Source organism: Carcharhinus amblyrhynchos, chromosome 2, assembly GCF_965287045.1.
Source record: "Carcharhinus amblyrhynchos chromosome 2, sCarAmb.v2.hapA, whole genome shotgun sequence".
Lineage (NCBI taxonomy): Eukaryota > Metazoa > Chordata > Chondrichthyes > Carcharhiniformes > Carcharhinidae > Carcharhinus > Carcharhinus amblyrhynchos.
Genome location: NC_137325.1, coordinates 64596871 through 64620215, shown reverse-complemented (window position 1 = coordinate 64620215; position 23345 = coordinate 64596871). Strand labels below are relative to the sequence as shown.

Genomic DNA, 23345 nt, shown 5'->3' with positions numbered 1-23345 from the left:
CAGCTAATTCAGAAAAAGGTGCAAGGTATAAAGATATTTATTTTGCTTGGGAGGAGTGGATTCCTGCATATGAATGTAAGTCGCCTCTAGGAAGTGTAAATGAACTATGTTAAAAGCTTGGCTATCTCAAATTGGTTCTTAATGTAGCCATGAGCACACTCAGGATTGTTCAGCACTGTTGCCCAATCTCAGAACCACATCTAACAGCAGTCATTTTGTTTTATGTTTTACAAACATGGGTTGTTGGAGTACCATCTCTGCTCTGCCCATTATGAGCTATTGAAGAAATGTTTAATTCTATCCATAAATCTGAGGACATAGTCTATACCATATACCTGGCATTGCACAGGCACTGAAATTCATACTTTACACAAGTGTGTTGGCCAGATCTTTTTGGACTGATCCATTAATGGAAAATGTCATTTGTGTCGCTGCTGCATAGTGGCTTATTTGAATTTTCCAGAAGCAACATACATTGATATGCTCTAATCCACTGCTGTCAAATAAAAAAGAGACACGTTCAAGGAGGCTCCTTTTTTGAATTACCATGAGTCTGGGTAACCTATAATTCCCCATTCCTTTCTCCATGTAACAACTCAGGCAGAGTTGACTTGCCAAACAGTCGGCACCCCTTTGCTCCTGTGATACAAGTTGCGATCACTTGAAACTTGACAGCCTCACCATTGTCCTGATGAATACACATTGACAAGCTTAGCAACAAGTCCCTCTTTTTGGCAATATTGAAGTATCAAATGATTGGAAAACACTATTAATGATCTGCATTAGGGCATTATAGTCCATTGTGTATAGATCAATCAAGATGCATCATATGAAAAACGTGCCAACCTTTTTAAACCAAATCACAACTGCAACCCAGGTATTAAACGATACAGAACATCTGAGTTATGTGCAGAAGGCAGCCAATGCTTCACTTCAGATGGAAAATGAGTGCACAGTTTTCTCTGGCTTTATAGAAGGGAAGTTCTCTGTGGAAGTGTATTCCAAAGACTGGTGACCTTGGAGAAGAAATTCTTCCTCATCCCACTTTTAATCGGAGACCTCTAATTTTTAAAACATTTCTCCTAAGTCCTAGACTACCCAGGAGGAAACATCCTTCCAACTATCAAACCCCCTCAGAATCTTACATTCCAAATAGATTGTCTCTCATTCTTACTCCGCCAGAAGTGAATTCTCTCTAAACCTCTTCTGATGCAAGTATATCGTTCCTCAAGTTGTTGCAAGACCCAATTTTTATATTTCATCCCCCTTGCAATAAAGGCCAATATCCTATTTGCCTAATTGTTTGCTATACCCATGTTAACATTTCATATACAAGGAGACACAGATTACTATGTTGTAGCATGCTGCAGTCTCAACATTTTATAGAATTTCATAAAATCCCTAAATGCAGGAGGCCATATGGCCCATCAAGTCTGCACCGACACTGACAGTATTTTACTCAGGCCCTCACGCTCACCCTGTCCACATATCCCCACACATTTGCCAAGGCTAATCTATTTAACCTACATATCTTGGGCACTAAGAGGCCATTTAGCATGACCAATCCACCTAACTTGCACATCTTTGCACTGTGGGAGGAAAACAGAGCACCTGGAGGAAAGTCAGGCAGACACAGGAGGAATGTACAAACTCCACACAGTCATCCAATACTGGAATTGAGCCCAGGTCCCTGGTGCTGTGAGGCAGCAGTGCTAATCGTTTGACATTCCACTTCTCTATTCTTCTTTTGCCAAAGTGGACCATCTCATATACTTCATCTGTCAATTTTTGCTCACTCACCTAACATATTTGAAATTCTTTGCAGATACACTGTATACCCCAACCTACCTTGGGAAGCATTAAGGATATATGCTTGTTTGTACCATAACAGACTTCATCCTGTTATGGTACAAACGAGTTTTTTTTTGGGGGGGGGGGGGGGTTCTCCTCACCCATTGAGGACTCATAGGCCCCACCCACTACCTTCACATTAAACCACTTGCCCACCTCGTTGGATGACACTACTCATTTTAACAGTAATTCTAATAAAGGATATTGGGTGAAAAAGTCCACCACTATATATGCCAGAATTAAGACGCAAAGGCAGATCAAAACAAAACTGCACAGATTTAGTAAGCGGATGACCCTGGGATAACAAGCGAATGTTCACTACCACGTTGACCAGATTAGTCCCAATGATAAATCAGGTAACAGGATCAATTAAGAGATGAAATCACAGGGGAGAAGGACAAATGGATGTCCTTGGATTCACTAGGATAACAAATGGAAGTTTACTAACATGCTCACTCAGAATGCCCCCAGTGAGATAATTAGGATCAATTAAGAGATGACATTACAGGGGATACATTCAAAGATGAACAAGGGTTACTCCAAACAGGATACCTGGCAAAATTTGCTTCAGAGCTCAGTTAGAGGATTGTTCTCATTAATATGAAAAAAGCAGTGCAGGATCAACACGAGGATATAATTAGAGAGTGTACAAGCCCAGGATTAACAAATTCTGATTTTTTACAGTATAACAGATGACAAACACCTGCATTCATATATCTCACACTTGTTAGGATAAAAACTATCACAAAAATCAGGACTATAATTTCAAGGGAACAAAGTTCAGCAATAATGGTGAACTGCTGGATTATGTAACCATCCGTGGACCTTGAAAAGACCAAAGCCATGACAGGATCATCAAGCAACATCCAGGTTCCATTCACAGATTTGCTGAAGATTTTGCACCTCAGCCATGTTGTCATCTTGAAACCCCAGTAAAGAGAAATCTAGACCCCAGCAAGTGAAGACCTGTCATGTCTGGCCACCTTCAGCCCTTCAACAAACACAGGGGACAAGACACTGCAGTGGACGGAGTCTTCAACCAACCCCAGACTTCAAACACCAGATACAATGTGCTCCATCAAACTCAAAAACGTCCAGCTAACAAAATCAAGATTGTGAAAGCATGACAGTCAGTTCTCAAATTTGGCTGGGAATTCATCAATTACCTGCAGGAGACTGGGCACGTGGATACTCATTCTCAAACCCCACCTTCTTGACTCAAATAGGATGTTCGACACACCACGTAGCAAGATTTCCCAGGACTGACACTAAGCCCCCATTGAGGTGGCTGCCCTCTCGACTGACAGGATTCTCTTCTCCGCTTCAATCAATCATTCTCTTTACGATCTCTCTCAGTTTATAGAGCAACAAGAACAACAAAGAACAAAAAAAAGACAGCCCGGGAAACAGGCCCTTCGGCCCAACGAGCCCGCGCTGCCATCTTAACACCACCAGTCCCCCCCTCCACCCATGGCCCTTATCTAATGTTTTATGGCCATGCACATTGAGGGAAACTAATTTAGGGACAATTTATTACTGCCAATCAACCTAATAGCACATCTTTGGGGTGTGGGAGGAAACTGAAGCACCCGGAGAAAACCCCCACAAGCACGGGGAGAATGCGCAAACTCCCTCAGACACCGGCCCAAATCCATGTGTCTGCACAGCAATCAGCGATAGTCACTGAGCTGTCGTGTTGCCCAGTATCTGGTCCAGTTTAAGCACACACTAACGACATGAAGCACTAGGCCAATCTCGAACAACCAAGAGCAGCCCAGGTACGACCCATCGCGTGTATGCCCCTCATTGGACACAATGTGGACCGACTTTAAACCTGTGAATGAAAAAGAGGAAAAAAAACATTATTGTACCATATCCATTTATCTTACCAGGGACGCCCCAATGACCCTTACTTAAAACAATCTCCTATATCCACCCATCTCCAACCCACTCACGTGCCTGTCAAAGTTGCTCTTAACCAACTCTAGCGTGTTTGTCTCCACCACCTTACTTGGCAGAGCATTCCATACCCCCACTACCCTGTGTGAAAAACCTCCCTCTAATATCTGTGTTGTACCTCCTCCCCATCACCTTAAGCCCCTTGTCCTGTGTTTACTCTATGATAGAGACACAGAGGTAAGCTATTTCCTATCTATACCCTTCATAATCTTATATACCTCTATTAGATCCCCCCCAGTCGCCGTCTTTCAAGGGAAAAGAGCCCCAATTTATTCAATCTTTCCTCATACCCCAGTCCTTCCATACCAGGCAACATCCTAGTAACCTCCTCTGCACTCTCTCCAGAGTCTCCACGTCCTTCCGGTGGAAAGGCAACCAGAACTGTACGCAGTACTCTAAATGCGGCCTAACCAACATTCTGTACAACTGCAACATTAGACTCCAGCTCTTATATTCTATACCCCTTCCTATAAAGGCTAACATACCATAGGCTTTCTTCACCACACTCTCCACTTGCACTGCCACCTTCAAAGACTTCTGCACTTGCACCCCCAGGTCTCGCTGCAATTCTACACTCCTTACAGGCTTACCTTTTATCATATAACTCTCTCCTACATTATTCTGGCCAAAATGCATCACCTCACATTTATCAGGATTAAACTCCATTTGCCATATATCTGCCCAATATAGCAGCCTATCAATATCCTGTTGTATTGTCGGACACTGCTCCTCACTGCCCGCCAATCCAGCCATCTTGGTGTCATCAGCAAATTTGCTGATCACACCACTTACTCCCTCTTCCAAATCATTTATATAGACTACAAAAAGAGGTCCTAGTACTGAGCCCTGCGGCACACCACTAGTGACAGACCTCCAGCTAGAAAAAGACCCCTCCACTACTACTCTGACTCCTCTTTGCAAGCCAGTTCTCTACCCATCTAGATACCTGACCACATATCACATGAGCTTTAATCTTCTCTACCAACCTACCATGAGGGACTTTGTCAAACGCCTTACTGAAATCCACACAGACAACATCAACGGCTCATCCTTCGTCGACCGTTTTTGTCACCTCCTCAAAAAATTCTACCAGACTCGTAAGGCAAGACATCCCCTTTACAAAGCCATGCTGTGTATCCTTAATCAGATCGCAACGCTCTAAGTGCTCATACATCCTATCCCTAAGAATCCTTTCCATCAACTTGCCTACCACTGACGTTAAACTCACCGGCCTATAGTTACCCGGGTTATCCCTGCTTCCCTTTTTAAACAACAGTACCACGTTTGCTATCCTCCAGTCCTCTGGGACCTCACCTGTGTCCAAAGAAGAGACAAAGATTTGCGTCAGAGGCCCAGCAATCTCACCTCTCGCCTCCCTAAGCAGCCTAAGATAAATGCCATCGGGCCCCGGAGATTTATCGGTTTTAATGCTACCTAAAAGCCCAAACACTACTTCTCTCGTAAATCGATAGATCTTTCAATTGGTCTACTGCTCCCTCGATGACCGTACCAGACACCCTCTCCTTTGTGAATACCAACACAAAATATTCATTCAGGATCTCCCCCATTCCCTCAGCCTCTAAGCACAATTCCCCTCGTCTGTCCCTGAGAGGACCAATTTTGCCCCTAAGATAGGAGTAAAACGCTCATTGTTCTCCGGAGCAGTGTACTGGTGGCTGGTGAGTCTGAACTGAGTGTACTATTATTTTCAATTGCATTGCCGGTTCGCAGGGTTTTTTTGTAGTTTGCGCTTTCCGTAGCAGGACCTAGGCGCAAGGGCAGTCGGGAAGGGAGCGCGGGAGTACAAAACAGGTACTCACCCGAGGATCAGTCTCATTGTTCTCTGGAGCAGTGTACTGGTGGCTGGTGAGTCTGAACTGCGAGCGTACTATTATTTTCAATTGCATTGCCGGTTCGCGGGGTTCTCTTGTAGTTTGCACTTTCCATAGCGGGACCTAGGCGCAAGGGCAGTCGGGAAGGGAGTGCGGGAGTACAAAAGCAAGGCCGCAATAGACAGTGGGCAGTGTCAGGAGCGGGCAGCAGAGTGAGGTGGGTGCTGAGTGTGTACTGCAAGGGCTTTGGCTCACAGGGCTTAGGCGAGAGCAGGCTTAGGCAAGGTGAGTTACTGGTCAAGTTTTTCCATTTGTGTCCATAAGTCTAAGGGTGGTCAAATAAATGGCAGGGCGCTTGGGGAGGCGTGTCAGCTGTGTTAGGTGCAATACGTGGGAGTTCCTGGACACACCACATCTCCGGAAAGTCCACATCTGCACCAAACGTCTGGAGTTGCAGCGTTTGAGGGCCCAGGTTAGGCAACTGGAGCTGAAGCTGGAGGATTTATTTTTAGTTAGAGAAAATGAGGCGCTAATGAATAGTAATCACATTCAGGAGGGGATCCCAGAGCCGGGGGAGGGGGGGTTACAGTTAGAAAGGGGAAAAAGAAGAGGAGTAATGTTCCAAAGGCTCACATTATCAATGTGAGCACCAATAGTCTGTGCTGCTGAGCAGAGACCATTGTCCACAACTTCGCTCAATGGTAGCCATCATCCTAACGCCTACGGAACAGCCAAAACATGAGCTCACTCACCAATGAGACTGCCGCCGTGAAGTGGGCCCCACCATCTCTCAAGTCCAAGTCATTATGGGGTGTGCACCAGGATAAAAAGGACTAAAACATGAATAGCACCAGTGCTCACAAAAACATGGTACATCATGAGACCCTGACCCTAGTTTTAGAAGTAGTGCCCCCCTAGTTCTGGACTTCCAGTAGAGGAAAAGATCCTTTCTATATCCATTTTATCAATGCCATTCAGGATCTCACATTCTTCAGTCAAAGCATCAGTCACATTCTACACTGCAGTGGAAAACAAGCCCAGCATAACTGACCTTTCCTCACAAGACAACCCATTCATTCCAGATATCAATCAGGTAAATCTCCTTTGAACCACCCCAACACACTTACATCCCTTCTTAAATAAGAAGAGTAAATCAACATACAGTATTTGAAATGTGGCTCCCCAATTTATAATTATAATCCTTATAATAAGCTAAATTCTTGTATTAAAGATTGCATTGCAGTGGCCTTCTTGATTATGCTATGACTCACGTACTGGAATACCTAGCTCCTTCTGCACCTCAGAATCTTGCAGTCATTCTCTGTTGAAGTTTTATCTTACTGTAATTCTCAACTATTACTAGGATCTGTGTGTGCACTCTACTGAGAATAGAAACAAAATGCCTGTTCACAGTCTCTGCTATTTCCTTGTTTCCCATTATTGAACTGGCTTAAGAGAATGTTCACTTCAGCTACTCTTTTCCTTTTTGTACATTTCTAATTTTACATTTCTTACTAGTTTTCCCTCACTTTAGTTTCACCCTTTTAAACTAAAAGTCATCCTTTGTTAGTTTCTAGAATTTTCCCAATCTTCTCAGCTACTAATCTTTGTAGCATTGTACATCTTTCCTTTCAATTTGATTGTGTTTGTTTTAAAAGGTAAATATGTAATCTACCCGTAACTTAAACTAAATCAAGTAACGAGTTAAATTAGGAAGTATAAGCAAGCAATTAAATAAAACAAGATTTTATGGGATGGCAGCACAAGTAGTGCACTGCAACTGCAAAATAGAGATTTGTGGAGAGTGCTGTAACTCAAGACAAACAGGTCTTCACTTGCTAGGGTCTAGATTTCTCTTTACTGGGGTTTCATGACGACATGGCTGAGGTGCAAAATCTTCAGCAAACCTGTGAATGGAACCTGGATGTTGCTTGATGATCCTGTCACGAGGCGCAGATTTTGCAAATCACAGACGGCAGCAGGACAGCAAAATTCAACTATAAGGGGAAAAACTAGCAAAAAATATAAAAACAGTAAACTCTTCTACAAAATGTATAAAAAGGAAGAGTAGTTAAAGTGAGCATTGGTCTTTTAACAGGCTAATCAATAATGGGAATCAAGGAAAGGGCAGAGACTCTGAACAAGCATTTTGTACGTTATATCTGCCTTGGTGTCATGGTTAACAACATTTCCATGCAGCTGGAAAGGAATGTGAAGGAGGAAGATCCACTTGTTATTGTTTGTGAGGAGGCCAGCAACATCAATGGATTGAGATTCAAGGCAGTTGGAGCTGCTAATTAAAAACAAGTATAAAATAGAAAGCAAAACCTCAAATATATTAATAACTGGATTACTAACATGAGCCATGTGCAGTTTGGCAGTGTCAAACAGAGCAGATAGCGGAATACATGGTTCAAAGAATGGTGTGTGGGAGGCAGGAATTTTGATTCATGGGGCATTGGCACAGAACTAAGGAAAGATGGAGCTGAGATTGGGCCCACTTAAACAGGGTTGGAATCAGCTCTAACTGTAGTGGGAAGGGACAAAATGCAGGTGAATTGGCAAGTATTGTATTTTGGGTGCAGTGACAAGAAAGGATGAAAAATGTAACAGTGTAGTCAATAAATTCAAATCAGGAAAAATTGTAAAGTTAAAATAATATGGTGCTTTATTTGAACGTACAAAGCATTTCAGCCCAATTAGCTTTTGTGCCTCTAACATAATAAAATACCCCATGGTGCTTTGAGGGATTGTTATGGAACAAAGACCATCAGAAGGTATGCTCTTAGAGTCTTACCTGGGGCAAATGAGGGACAGAGGCTTGAATGGCAACTGAAGCCCCTCCACCCACCCACGATGGAGTTGAGGCAAAGATTAGTACAGAAGCGGGGTTGGGGGGAGCATTGGGGGAAAATTTATCCATTGGTCATAAAGGTGTGGAAGTTCTCAGCAGCGGAAGGTTGAAGCAGAGCAATGCTAGAGCAGGAAATAGGCAGTCTTCATATTGGTGCGAATGTGACGTCAGATGGTCACCTCGGTGGTCACATATGAAATTAACATTGCAAACAGCTTGGTTTCAGAAAAAGTTGCTAGAAAAAGGGATGAAATGGTCAATTTTCTGAACATTCAACTGCAGGAAATCCTTGCTCAGTTAATTCTGAATGTCAGATACACAATCTGACAAATTCAGCAAGGGTCTAGACAGATTGAGAAATGGAGTAGCATCAGTACACTTTCGGAAACTGTTGCCATGATTTTGAATGATGTCACTGACAGACATGTAGTTAAGGAAAAAAATGCGTGCTAAGGTTAAACTGCTGGGGAATACCACTGGTAATGATACAGGAACGAGAAGTCATTACAAATATTTTGTTTCCAATAGGACAGATACAAATGATACAAGGCTAGTTCACTCCCTTCCAGCAGATGGCAGTGAAGCTTTGGCACGGTTTATCATGCAATTGCATTCCCAAAGACGATAGAAAGATTGAAGACAATGACAAAGGTAGTCTACCTTGTCAACATCAAAGAGAACAGAAAGGTACCTCTGACGCTGGTAAGAGCCTTCTATAACAAGAAAAGCTTGATTCATCGGTGAAATTCTGAAGATGATGATTTGGGACAGCTATGTGTTAAAGGCTCAAGAAGGCAAGGTTTGGAAATAGGAGGATAGTTTACGACAGAGCAATTGAGGTTCTCTTTTCAGGAAACGGGTGATGGTAAGGAAGAGGGAACTATTAAAAATGTTAGTTATTAGAGCTGGGAGCTGCTTTGTCAGCAGTTTAGTAGAAATAGAATCTGGAGAAAAAGATGAGGACTTATCAACAGGAGGGACTCAGTGTAGGGAGGGAAACAGGTGATAAACCAAAGATGTAAATGGGGCATGGGGGAAATCTTAAAATGGTAGGCCTGGTGGGGTAGGGGAAAGGAGAACAGCACAGGTAGCTGACTATATGGTCTTGATCTTTGCAGCAAAGAAATCCATGAGCTCATTGCATACGTTATTGGAGTGTGCGCTGAAGGCAGGGTTGCGATTTGAGGAGAGTGATGGAAAACAGATGTTGCTTTTTGTCACCTTGGATGATCTTTGAAGATTGAGCAGTTTGCATGTAATACTTTTAAAAGGGTCTAGCCATATCTGAAGATAAATAATTTGAACCAGTTATTCACAAATACATGTCTGTGTCTCTTAGACTTAAGTGATGATGAGAGATATACTGGGGAACAACCAGGATGGCAAAAAGTAAGAGTTCTTGTGAGACAAGGGAAAAGGTAATGTAGGAAATCAAAAGCTGTTGTGACATCAATAAACTAAAGGCAAAAGTAGAGGGTACTTCAAGAATGTAGAGGTACATGACATCCAAAGGAGGGGTTGTTGCACAAGAGAAAGGTTCCTGAGGTTGAAAGTCCCTGTACTATCAGCTAACGGGACCAGTTTTTGTCTGCTTTATCTGAACTTGTCAATTTTGCACATTGCTAACAAATCCCCCTTCAATTTCCTGCACACCACAGAAGAACCCTGGATCTCCAACGTAATCTTGGCCACTAAAATCCTGCAATCCTAGAACCATTCTGGTAAATCTCCTCTGCACCCTCTCAAGAGTCCTCGCATCCTCCCTAAAAAGTGTGGTGAGAAGAACTAGATGCCTAACCAGAGCTTTGTAATGCGTCTGCTTTTATATTCAATACTTCTATTTATTACAGAATTCATGCAGTGCAGAAGGAGACCATTCAGCCCATCTAGTCTGCACTGAGACCCACTCTATCCACATAACAATACAATTTTCATTGTTAATCCAGCTAACCTACACATCTTGCGAAACTATGGAACAATATTCCATGGCCAATCCATCTAATCTGCACACCTTTGGAACTTGGGAGGAAACAAAACCCTCCTGGCACTGAGGCAGCCGTGCTAACCATTGCACCACCATGACACTGAAGCTCAAGATCCCATTTGCACTGCTAATGACTCTCAATATGCCTTGCCACCTATGTGCATGAACCACTAGGTTAGAACTATGCCATTAAGTCTACATTGCCACGCTCCATCTTTCAAGCCAAAATGCATTATGCCAGTCTTCTCTTATTAAATTCTATCTGCCACTTGTCCACCTATTCTGCAAGCCTATTTCTTGTCACAGTTCTTTAGTATTATCTCATAAATGGAGAGGCTGTTACTAGTGAAGTGTCGCAAGGATTGGTGCTAAGCCTCAGCTATTTACAATCCATTAATGGCTTCGACTAAGGGATGAGGAACAGCGAATCCAAGTTTGCTGACAAAGTTGGTGGAAAAGATTTTATTTGCTATCATGTGGCTGTTACTGGCTACCTCTAGTTCAAGTATGTTTTGAGGAAGACACCAAGATTCTGCAAGGCATTTTGAAAACTGAATGGGAAGGGTGGTGTATATAGAGTGTAAAACTGGAAGTGAGGTTATTCACCTTGATAAAGAATTTTAAAAAAATCAGTTTCACAGACATTTAAAAAATATTTCATTAAATGTTAATAATGCTGATATAGAAGGCAACGTTTCTTCAATGCTCCAATGTTATGCAGTAGTAAGGCTCCAGCTGAGGCGTAACCTGTTCTTTTGATAAAAGGGATTAGTATAACTTCCTTGCTTTTGTACTCTATTTCTCTAATAGCAGAGACCTTTTTTTAAATAACAGCGAGACCATCAGCATTCATTGCAGAGTAAACCCAAAGGCAACATTTGGCATCTACACATGTACAGTTAAGTACTGAAATTTAAAAGTTGTGATTAGAGATACTCTACTCCATCTGGTGTATTATTGCAGTCTTTGCCAATAATCACAGCACGAAAACAACAACAACATGCCCTCACCACAGATAACTAACTTGTAATGCTGCAACATCACCAGGTGATGGCACTATCTCAGCTATCTGCTGCAGAAACCCTCACCTAGCTTTAGGCTCAACTATTCCAATACATTCCAAACCAACTTGCACCATAAAATATGGGAACAGAATTAAGCCTTGCGGCCCATTGAGTCTGCTCTGCCATTCAAATCATGGCTGATAAGTTTCTCAATCCCATTCTCCCACCTTTTCTCTAACATTCAATCCCTTAACCAATCAAGAATCTCTCTCTCAAATATACACAATGACCTGGCCTCCACAGCCTTCTGTGGCAATGAATTCCATAGATTCTCCACACTCTGGCTGAAGAAATTCCTCTTCATCTCAGTTCTAAAGACTCCTCCCTTTACTCAGCAGCTGTGTCCTCAAATCCTAGTCTCTATTAATGGAAACATCTTCCCTAATTCCACTCTATCCAGGTCTTTCAGTATTCTGTAAATTTCTCCCTCTGCAAACTGGAAACAAACCAATCAGAAAATGCTGGAAAAATCTCAATAGGTCTGACAGCATCTGTGGAGAGAGAATAGAGCCAACATTGACTGATTTTTTTTGTCCTCATCTCCATACTCTGCTGCTTGTATTCTAACCTGCACCAAACCCCACTCACATATCACCCCTCTGCTCATGACATTGTTAATTGGACACCAATGTATATATTTTAAATTCACTTTTTGTTCAAATCCCTCTAGGTTTTGCCCCACTTTATCTATAACTGTCTTTGGGCCTACAACCAGAGATATACTCCATATACTCCAATTTTAAATTGTTCCATTGGCATCCACGACTTCAAAACTTGAAATTCTCTATTAATCTTTCATGATCCTCCTTTAAAATGCTCTTTAAAAAGAGAAATTCCTTTCTGCCTCAATGCTTCCTTATGTGACTTGGTGCAAAACTTTGTTTGACGACATCCTTGTGAAGCTGCTTTAGCCATTATTTGTCACCTTTTAAATGCGAGTTATATTGAGATAAAAAGGGAGGCGATATTGGAGGCTTTGAAAAGCATTAAGGTGGACAAGTCCCGAGGGCCAAATAGGGTCTATACCCAGAATACTAAGAGGTGTGAGGGAAGAAACTGTTGAGGCCTTGGCCAAATTCTTTGCACCCTCTTTAACTTGGGGCGAGGTACTAGAGGATTGGGGAATAGCTAATGTTGCTCCTCGGTTGAGAAGGACAGAAGAGACAATTCAGGAAACTACAAGCCTGTGGACCTTAGTAGTGATGTAGAAATTATTGGAGAAGATTCATGGGACAGGATGTACTCACTTCTGGAAGAGAATAGGGTTATTAGTGATAGGCAGCATGGTTTTGTAAAAGAAAGGTTTGGTCTCACAAACTTGATTAAGTTCTTTGAGCTGGTGACCAAAGTAGGGCAGAGGATGTCATATGGACTTTACTAAAGCCTTTGATAAGGTTACTCATGGCAGGCTGATACAGAAGGTGAAGTCATATGGGATCCAAGGTGAGCTGACAAAATGTAGGTGATCAGTAAATTTGCAGATGATACAAAAATTGGGAGAGTAGCAAATAGTGAAGAGGTTGTCAGAGGATACAACAGGATATAAATCAGCTGGAGACTTAGGCCAAACAATGGCAGATGGAACTTAACCCAGATAAATGTTGGCTGCGATTTAGAAGGTCTACTGCAGAAGGAAAATATACTGTAAATGATAGAACCCTTAGAAATATTAACATAGAGAGATCAAGGTGTGCAAATCCAGTCTCCTGAAGGTGGCAACTCAGGTGGACAAGGTGATCAAGAAGGCATATGGCATGCTGGCCTTCAATCAGGGTGTTGAGTATAGGAATTAGAAAATCATGTTGCAGCTGTATAAGACTTTGGTTAGGCCACATTTGGAGTAATGTGTACAATTCTGATCACCATAGTACCAGAAGGATGTTGGTGTATTGGAAAAAGGTGAAGAGGAGATTTATCAGGATGCTGCTGGTTTGGAGGATATGGACTACGAAGTAAGTTTGAAGAAACTTGGATTGCTTTCATTGGAGCTTCGGAGAATGAGGGGGGACCTGACAGGGGTTTTACAAGATTATGACAGGCTTAGAGAGAGTGGATAGCCAGAGAGGCAAGAAAATATTAGTCAGGCATCTGTGTTGGCACAGACTTGGTTAAGCTGAAGGTCCTGTCCCTGTGCTGTAATGTTCTTTATTCTATATTTCCTGATTTTCAATCCATATATTCCAGTACGGATACCTCAAACTGATTGGAAGAAGAGCCTTGCTCATCATGCTCACAGATACCATAAAAAGGAGCACACCACACCACACTGGAATATTCCCCAATTAATGCAAGTCACACTGAACAGCACTAAATGCGTCACTGGACAATTGTACAAGAGATTAACAGCAAAAGGAGTTTTTGATACTGAAAACTAAATCATTGTCTATTTTCTTCTATTCCTTCAGAGTGCAGGCATCTCTGGCTTGGCCAACATTTATTGTCCATCTCCAATTGCCCTTGAAAATGTGTTAGTGAGCTGACTTCTTGAATCCCACCCCACGTGATGCAGCTTCACCCACAGCTGTTAGGGAGCAAGTTCCAGGATTTTGAAACGACGACAGTGAAGCACCAGCAAAGCAATTTGAAGCAAGTGTCACATGGATTGAAAGGGAAATTGTAAGTGGTGCCCCCATGCATCACTGCCCTTATCCTTTAGGTGGTAGTGGTCTCCAATTTGGCAGATGCTGTCTAAGGACCCTTGGCAAGTTGCAGCAGTGACTGTGTAGAGATACACACTGCTACCACTGTGCAGCGGTGGACAGGCTACCATTCTTATTGGCTGCTTTGCCCTGCATGGTGTTGAGCTTCATTCATCCAATCAAGTATCCAAAAAAATCATCTTGGGCTCAAAATTGATCTTTGGGGAACTCCATCATATTGCCTTTTGTCTAAAAGCAACCCTCAACTATTTTCTGCTTTGTGTCCCTCAGTCTATACTGTCACTGTCTTTCGATCCCATGGATTTCCATTTTGCTAACAAGTGCATAATGTGGTGTTTTGTCAGATGCCTTTTTAAAATCCCATATAAACAAGCTCAATATTCATCACTCCTCACTATCACTTTCAAGTTAGTTAAGTGTGATTTGCTTAAGAAATCTATGCTGACTTCTGTTTATTAACTCATACTTTGCTAAATACCAGATCATTTCATCCCAAGCTATTGTTCAAGTGTCCTACTACTAAAATCAGGTTAACTGACCTGTTGTTGCTGAACTAAGACTTCAAAACAAAAAAAATGCAACATTTGCATTCATCCATTCCACTGGCGTCATCACTATACCCAAGAGAAGACAAGACTGTGACCCAAGTCGCCTGCAATTTCCATCTTACTTCGGTCAGTATCAAAAGGCATCCATTCTGGACTTGCATGGTGGCACAGTGGTAAGCACTGCTGCTTGCAGCGCCAGGGACTCAAGTTCGATTTCTGCGGGATCTATACTTTCTACCTGTGTCTGTATGGGTTTCCTCCCAGATGTGAAATTCTCTCGTGTACCTGAACAGGTGCCAGAGCATGGCGAGTAGGGAATTTCACAGCAACTTCTTTACAGTGTTAATGTAAGCCTGTGACAATAAATAAATTTTAAAAACTTAGTGGTACTTTCCACTGAAGTCTGTCAACCTTTTAGGTACTTGCTCTCAATCTTACCCAATATCATTACTCCTCCATTAACAAGGGTACACTGATAACAGACAGATGCAAAAGTACCCATTTTAGTACCTTAGCTATGCCTTCGGTCTCCACAAAATGATTTCCAACTGTGCTTTTGCGTGTTTATACAAGACCTTTCGATTTGCTCTAATCCGGTAATCCTTTCTCATGCTGTCCCTTTGTCCCCATTTTTATTTTATATAAAGATTTCCCCCAATTTCTACATTGCCTGATATGAACCAATTAACAGATGCTTTTTTTTTTGCATCTCATTTCAATCTCAACTTTAATAGTGCAGGGAATTCTAGCTTCTTTCTCCATTTATGCTGTCCACTTTTCTCTTTGGAAGCTTCCCACTTCTCAATTTCTGATTTCTCCATCAACATTTTCCTTTCTGGTTTTATCAGGTTTTTTTCCCCTCATCCCTATTTTGATATTTTGAAGGGCCAGCACCAAAAAAAAGGTAAGCATCAAGTATCTCATTTTATCCAAGTGTGTTTTTGGTTCAACATTTAAAACCCCAATAGCATGATCCACAGATGAACCCGATACTGCAGGTGAACGTAGACACAATTTACAAATAGAGCAAATTGATCACAGTCGTTACAGTGCAAGAAGAGGTCATTACCCCATCATGTCTGCACAGGCACTGCAAATGAGCAACTCCTTTGATGCTATTCTCCCATCTTCTCCCTGTACCCCTGCATAGTTTAATTCTCTTGAGTAATTTGATTAAACCTGCATCAACCACATTCTTGGATCTTAACCACTCATTGCATTCTCTCATGTAGCTTTTACTTTCTTTTCTAATTACTTTAAATCTGTGCCCCGTCATTGATTCTTTCACAAATGGGAAAAGTTTCTCCCCGTGGATAGTTCAAACTATCTTCATTACTTAAATTCCACATCCCTGGAATTATTCTCATTGTAAATCTTTTCTGGTGCCTTCACATCCTTCCAAGTGCCCAGAACTTGGTGCAATGCATCAGTTGACACTGAACTCATGTTTTCTAAGTTTATCATGACTTCTTTACTCATCATCTTTATGCCCGTGCTGATAAAGCCCACAATACTACATATATTATCATCTTTTCTGTCTGTCCTGCCACATTCAATGGCTCATACAGACAGGCACCCAGGTTCCTTTTCTCCCACAATACCTTCAGATCTTTTCTATAGTACTTCTGCATTCTTATAACCAAAATGAAATATTTCAAATTTCTGTGCATTAACGTTCAATTGCCAATCAGCACATTCTAGTGTCTGTTTTTGAAGTTCTACATTATCCTCCTCTCAGCTTACAATGCTTCCAAGTTTTGTACCATTCACAAATTTTGAAATTATGATCTGTACACAAAGTTAAAACTTGCGCTGAAGTTTGGGATCAACATTAAAAACAACAGAAACAGTGCCACAGGAAAAATCAAAGGAACTGATAAGATCTCGATTCAGCCAATGCCTCACTCCCAACTCTCAATTACCTAGAGACATTGAGTGCCCACAGGCCTCCATAATCAGTGAAGAGACACTTGGAAACACCAAAATTGGTTTGATGAGTTCAACCAGGAGATCCAGAAACAAAACAAGCTGCCAGTGCAAGGCTTTTCTGAACCTGAAACAGCAACCCAACTCGAGAGCAAGAAAACAGCTGTAGACAGCTGAAGACAAACAAAAATCCTGTGACCTAAAGATGGAGAAAGCGCAATTAGTCAACAACCATGACACACAATGTTTATTTATCTAGGTTAAGACCCATGACTCGAACACCAAAGGCCCACCCCAATCCTAATTAAGATTAGAGGAGTATTCATCAAGAACAGCGGCGCACAGTCCGCTGGAAGGAGAACTTCAAGAATCTCTATAACAGAGACTGTGTCTTCAATACAAGCGTCTTTGACTGCAACCCACAACGTTAGAAGTGACCATCTCAGCACCATGCTAACCTAGTGAGGTAGAAGAGGCCATCCCACAGCTAAAGAACAAGGCATTTAGGAGCAGATGGAGTCTCCAAAGCACTAAAGCATGGTGGAGAAGCACTATTGACGCCAATAAACAACGTTAATTCCCTTATCTGGAAAGAGAACAGCCAGGAAATTTCAAATGCTGTAATCATGTCCGGCTGCAGCAATTAGAGATTTCTCTACTGTAGGCCGCAGCAAAAGGTAATCACAAGAGGCCTCCTTTAATCATGAGGTGATTTAAGAGCTCTTCCAAAAGTCAAAATATACAGTCTGCCCAATTGGACACAATGGACATGATCTTCACCACTCAACAAAAGAATTGCATGAAACAACACCAACCTTCATACCCGGCCTTTGATGCCTGTCAACCATGAGGGAGTATGGTGCTGCCCCCACAAAAATCTGCAAATCCATGGACAAGACAGATGCACCAGTGTTCTTATTCGGGCAACCTCTTCGCACTGAAGCATTGACCCTGCACGAATAGCTCCACTGGACAGGCTACACTGTCCATATGACGGTCCTGAAACAAGTGCTCTACTCAGCTTTGACATGGCAAGCGAACCCCAGGAGAGCAGAGGAAATGCTTCAAGGAAGCCCTCAAAAGCTTCCTTGCAAAAATTCAACATCTTTACCGACAACTTGGAATACCTGGCCCAAGACCACCCAAAGTGGAGGGAAAGCAGCTGAACATAAAGTTTCATCACAGAGTAAGCTGAAGCCAAGCATCGAAAGAGAGAAGTCCGAGGGGCAAACCGGGCACCTCATCCACCCACTCCTCCAATAAGCATCTGCCCCAGCTAACAGACGTTCTGAGAATCATCCAAGAACTCGTTTAGTAAGGAAACAAGTTATCCTTAACTCAGGAACTGTGTAAGAAGAGAGTGATTAATATATAATTGGGAAGAGGTTTGTCCCAGTGCTGAACTCTTCCACCAGTTCAATATACCATTGGCCACTAACGTTTCTGGTCACTCAACCAATTTAGTATCATGTTGCTGTATCTCTTATTCCATGTTGCACAAGACTGTTTTGCAGCACTTAGCAAATGCCTTTTGAAACCCCACATACACAACATCAACCCTCTTACCACGAAAGACTCAAAACAAGTTGGATAGGACAATTTGCCCATAAGTCAATGCTGACTTTCTTTCCTTAATTAACCCACACTGGCACAAGTGACTATTAATTTTGACCTGCATCATTTTTAGAAGCTTCCTCATCACAGGGGTTGAACTAACTGCCACCAATCCTAAATTTTCTGAAGGTCTGTTATACTGTCATTGGTTGGACATATGAGCTTTTTGCTAATATGGCCTACAGCAGTGACTAGGCAACATTTGCAAAGAACAAGCTGCTTTATGGAGACACTGATTCTATGGAATCCAAGAGAGCATGGCTAAGATAAGCCCAGATTGAAACCAGAGTGGTCATGTGATCCCACTAGTATATTACAATTACTAGATGTGAACCAAGTTGGGGAGACAGTCACACAAAGAGCAAAAGCCTTTTCCCTCTCCCCCTTGTCACCAAAAACACTCAAAAGCTGAGCAGTTTGCAACTTGAAATGCCACCAGAAGACTGCATTTCTATAAACCAAGAGCTCCAAGATAAGATTTTGATAATCAAGCATGATTGCAGAATGAATGTTCCAGTGAAAACCAGCAACTTGAGAAAATTGGCCCTTTAGCTCTAAGCAAGCATTCAGGCAATCAGCACATATATTTTTGTTACTTTATTTTTAATTTGACCAAGTTTTAAAATCCGATAAGCTGCAGAGCTTTATTTCTTTTCTCCATGCTTGGGGGAGGGTGGGGACGTGGGTGCTGTTTATGCATTAGTGGGTATTTGAACTTCTTTGCACATTTTAAACCTTTTGTTAATTTCAACATCTTTACCCAAATTAGTTTAGCAAGTAAAGAGCTTGGTTATTGCTAAAAGAAAGAAAACTGGCTGGCTTATTTCTTTCACCAAGCTACACAGTTATGTACATATACTGAATTGGCAAGGCCAGCAAATTAAATTCAAATTGGATTAAACCAACCCAGGAGTGAGACAGAAATGAATTGGTTCATGCCTCCTAACCTGTTTGTAACATCTTTATAGAAAGGGTTGACTGCACCAGAGTCAAATACTTAACCAACCTCCACAAGTCAACAAAATCTTAGCGTACAAAGAAGTTGTCGTCTGCTCTCGTACTACAGTGGGAACTGAACTTTGTATCAGTGACAGAACCGTGCTAGAGAAACAGCAGTAGCAATGTCTCTGCCACTTCCTGTAAACCAACAAGACTTTCAAACAAATGGTAGTGCCCTTGAAGCCAGGTCCACTAAGTTCGCAAAACTGAATATAGTCTTCACTATCACGTCCTGACATTCAAGGTCTTCCTGAAGACCAGCAGCATTGACACTTAGAGAGAGGAGTTTGCTACCAATCAATGATGACAGCTTGTTCATTTAAGCTTGGTCATGCCAACATTTTAATGAGGCAGAATATCAAAGGAAAGAAATGGAAGCAAATCTTGAACTCTGGATCCCAATACCTTATGGAATGTCTTGCCCCATCTACCCAAAGCTTTACATAATCGTCTGCTTCGTCAAAAGGTTACCCAGTCGGCCTAAGGCGTCCACCAAAATGTACAACTTCCACCCTCCAAATAATGGAGCACACAACTGTCCCAACAGTGGTGTTAATGTTTTATATACATTTATTTTTTATTCCTCTATTTAACACAAGGGAATATATCATTTGTATCTGTCCATTCATTAATAATTGTCTCCTAAAATTTAGGATTTGCACTTAGCCAAAGTAAATTTGCAGCCGCCATCTATACCACTCAAAAGTCTTTTTACAATCATATCTCTCCTCCTTTTCATACTTACTCTCACACTCCATCATATATCTCACTTCTCCTAACAAGTCCCTTACAAGACCATAGATGTGGGAGCATATGTAGGCCTTTCAGCCCATCAAGTCTGCTCTGCCATTCAATGAGATCACAACTGATCTGACATTATAATCCTCAACTCCACTTTGCTGCTTTATCCCCACAACACTTGATTCCCTGATGATTGAAAATCTGTTTATTGCAGAGGCTGGGTTGTTAACGATGTCCAAAACTGAGATAAAGAATTCCATAGATTCACTAACCCCAAGAGAAGAAAGCTCTCATCTCTGTATTAAATGGCAACCCCTTAATCCAAGATTATGCCATTTGATCCTAGATATCCCACAGGGGAAACAACCTCTCAACATCTACTCGGTCAAGCCCTCTGAGAATTCTGTCTCTACAAGGTTCTCTCTCATTTCTCTAAAGTCCAATGAGTACTGGCCCACTGAATCTCTCCAAGAAAATCCCTCCATACCCAGAATCAACCTACTGAACCTGTGCCTCCAATGGCAGTATATCTTTCCTTAAAAGGAGACCAAAATAGTATTCAGGTCTGATCTAATTAGCGCCTTGTACAGTTTTAGCAAGACCTTCCCATTTTTATACTCCATTCCCTTTGCCTTCCTTATTACCTGTGAAATTTGCATGGTAGCTTTTTATGACTTGCACAAGAGGATTCCAATTCCCTCGAGTTGCAGCTTTTCTGCCTACATTTAAATACTCAATTCTTAATCTTCCCAAAGTACTTAACTTCACACTTTCCTACATTATATTTCAACTGCCAAGTTTACCCACTCACTTTGCCATCCGAGGCAATCCTATAGTAAAGGATGACTTGCATGACATTTACTGCATCTTTAGTTGTTACATTAAAATATATTTACCCAACATAAATTGTCTATAATAAATGTAAACAATCATTTTATCTCTCAAGTTACAGACTTCAAGCGTTTGTCCAATGCTTAGACTAATTGTTTACGGTTAGACAGTTCATTGTTTTTCCATTCTTGAGTCAACAGGTTATTTTAGCTATTCTCCAATTCTATGGAATAATTGATAAATTGAACGTGGATTGAATTGTAGCTAGAGTTCCTGCTTCCTTAAATGGTCTAAAGTCAATACCATGCAAGTTCAGCAAAACTTGAATTTATATCACACCTTTGAGGATTTCCCAAAGCACTTTACAACAGTAGCTTTACTTCAGAATTATGGCCGTAAAGGTAGAATCACAGCAGCTGATTTGTATGCAGTAAAACCCCCTAAAATCGAGAATGACCATTTTAATGATGGTTGACTGAGGAATAGATATTGACCAGGACATTGTTGTATCTCTCCTGTACCTCTGATATAATGGATCCTTTATGCTCATCTGAAAGCACAGAAAGGGCTGCTGTTTAACATCTAAAAGTTGCCACCTCTGACAGCACAGCACTCCCTCAGTAAGGCATTGGAAAGCAGTCTAGGTTTTTGAGAGGTGCCTGGACTGATGTTGCCACAGATCTCCAAGGCAAGAAAACCCCCAAATGAATCATTTATTTTCTATTGCTCTCATTCTCCCATATCTCATCATTTATAATTAATGTAAAAATACCAGAGATGCTGTAATTTCACCCACCGCAACCAATGCCTTTCTTTATCCCTTGTTAATCAGATCCTATTTTCACCTCTTCATACATATGAAGCAATTATTATTTTTCCTCCACATTATCCAGTTTATTTTCCTGTTTTGTTTTACATCATTTGATCTCTTTCGCCCCCATCTCTTTACTGCATTGCCTTTATAGGTCTGACAATAGCTTTTGACTCCAACCACATTTTTGATAAATCCTCAAATCTTGCATGTCCAGCAAAATTTATTAATCTGAAGACCCTGCATGATAGTTTTATAGCAACCATCTTTTGAAATGGATTGGAGACCATGCCTTTTCACATCCAGATAGACTTCATGCAACGTTCTTCATTCTTGCTATCTTAGCCTAGTCATGGAACTTATCCACAACTAATTTCAGCAAGATATAATAATTGAGTTGTTTCGACAGGAGCCGAGACTAAGGTGACCTGCCAGCAAATCCATGACTTACAATATGCTGTGTAGTTGTGACCCACACTGCAAGTGATATGTAGACCACCACAATATCAACAAGGCCAAAATCCTTTTTTTAATCAGCCCACCCTAATCATTTTCTAAGTTCAGGTTTAGACCACAAACATCAGGTCTCATTTACCCATCACTTAAGCAAAAAAGTAGATTTTACAATTTATGTCTGTTTTCAAAGCCCTCTGTGCCTCACCCCTTCCTATCTCTAACCCCACAACAGGATAAACTGCAAGTTTGGAGCAGGGCACATTTTTGAATAAACTTAAGTTTAGGAACTTTCCTGATTTTTTGGGGAAGGTTAGTTTTTAAAAAATACGATAAATCTGCTTCAAGTCACACCGTTTAACCATTTAAAACACAATATGTTGTGGTAAAATGAATCTAATGCCTTGTTAGACAAATGGCATCATTTTACAGCACACTAATCAAAATAGGCACTTGCGTTATCAGCTGCTTTGAAAACAAAAGTAAATGCAAAAATTTTTTAGTTTCACATTTCACATACCTACATTAACCATATTATGGTACTTGCCCAATTTTATATTTACCATATATGGTACTTCCCCAATTTGTTTTTGCACATCAACATCAAATCTCAAAAGCTGTCAAGGTGCTAGGGTGACTGTCGCAAGCTGTAATCAGAGTAACTGTAAATACTCTAGGTAGACACATAACTGGCTTGTAAAGTGTAAAGGTTGGACAAATGCCAACACAAGTACCGGACACAGCTGTTACATTAGCCTCTGTTGCCAAGCAAGCCCAGTACTTCTATTCCTCAGCCCCACTGTTTCAAAACTAAATTAGGAGAAAATTCACTAAAAAATAATCAGAGCTGACAGTACTTAAATGCCACTTTACTGTAAGATTACTATATCAGGGCTCATAATAAATGATGCACCACTGGAATAGTGAAGCCCAATTACTTCCACAGACACCCATAAAAGCCCTTTGGGAATCAAAAAGATACATTCATTTACAGGACTTGGGTGCTACTGGCCAGGGCAGCATTAATTGCCCATCTCCAGTTGCCCTGAGATGGTGAGCTGCATTCCTAAACTACTTCAGTCCCTCATGTGTAGATATACTCAGTACTGTTATGGAAGGAGTTCAAGAACTTTTGACCCAGCAACTGTGAAAAAATTATAATATATTTTGAAATCAGGATGTGAGTGGCTTGGAGGGAAACTTGCAAGTGTTGTTTCC

The 23345-nt window shown here is 41.4% G+C and overlaps 1 protein-coding gene across 5 annotated transcripts in view; it reads right to left on the bottom strand.

Moving 5' to 3' along the window:
- Positions 1-23345, bottom strand: part of LOC145355102 (insulin-like growth factor 2 mRNA-binding protein 3) — a 122373-nt gene that overhangs the window by 56668 nt on the left and 42360 nt on the right. The gene's annotated exons all lie outside the window — the stretch shown is intronic.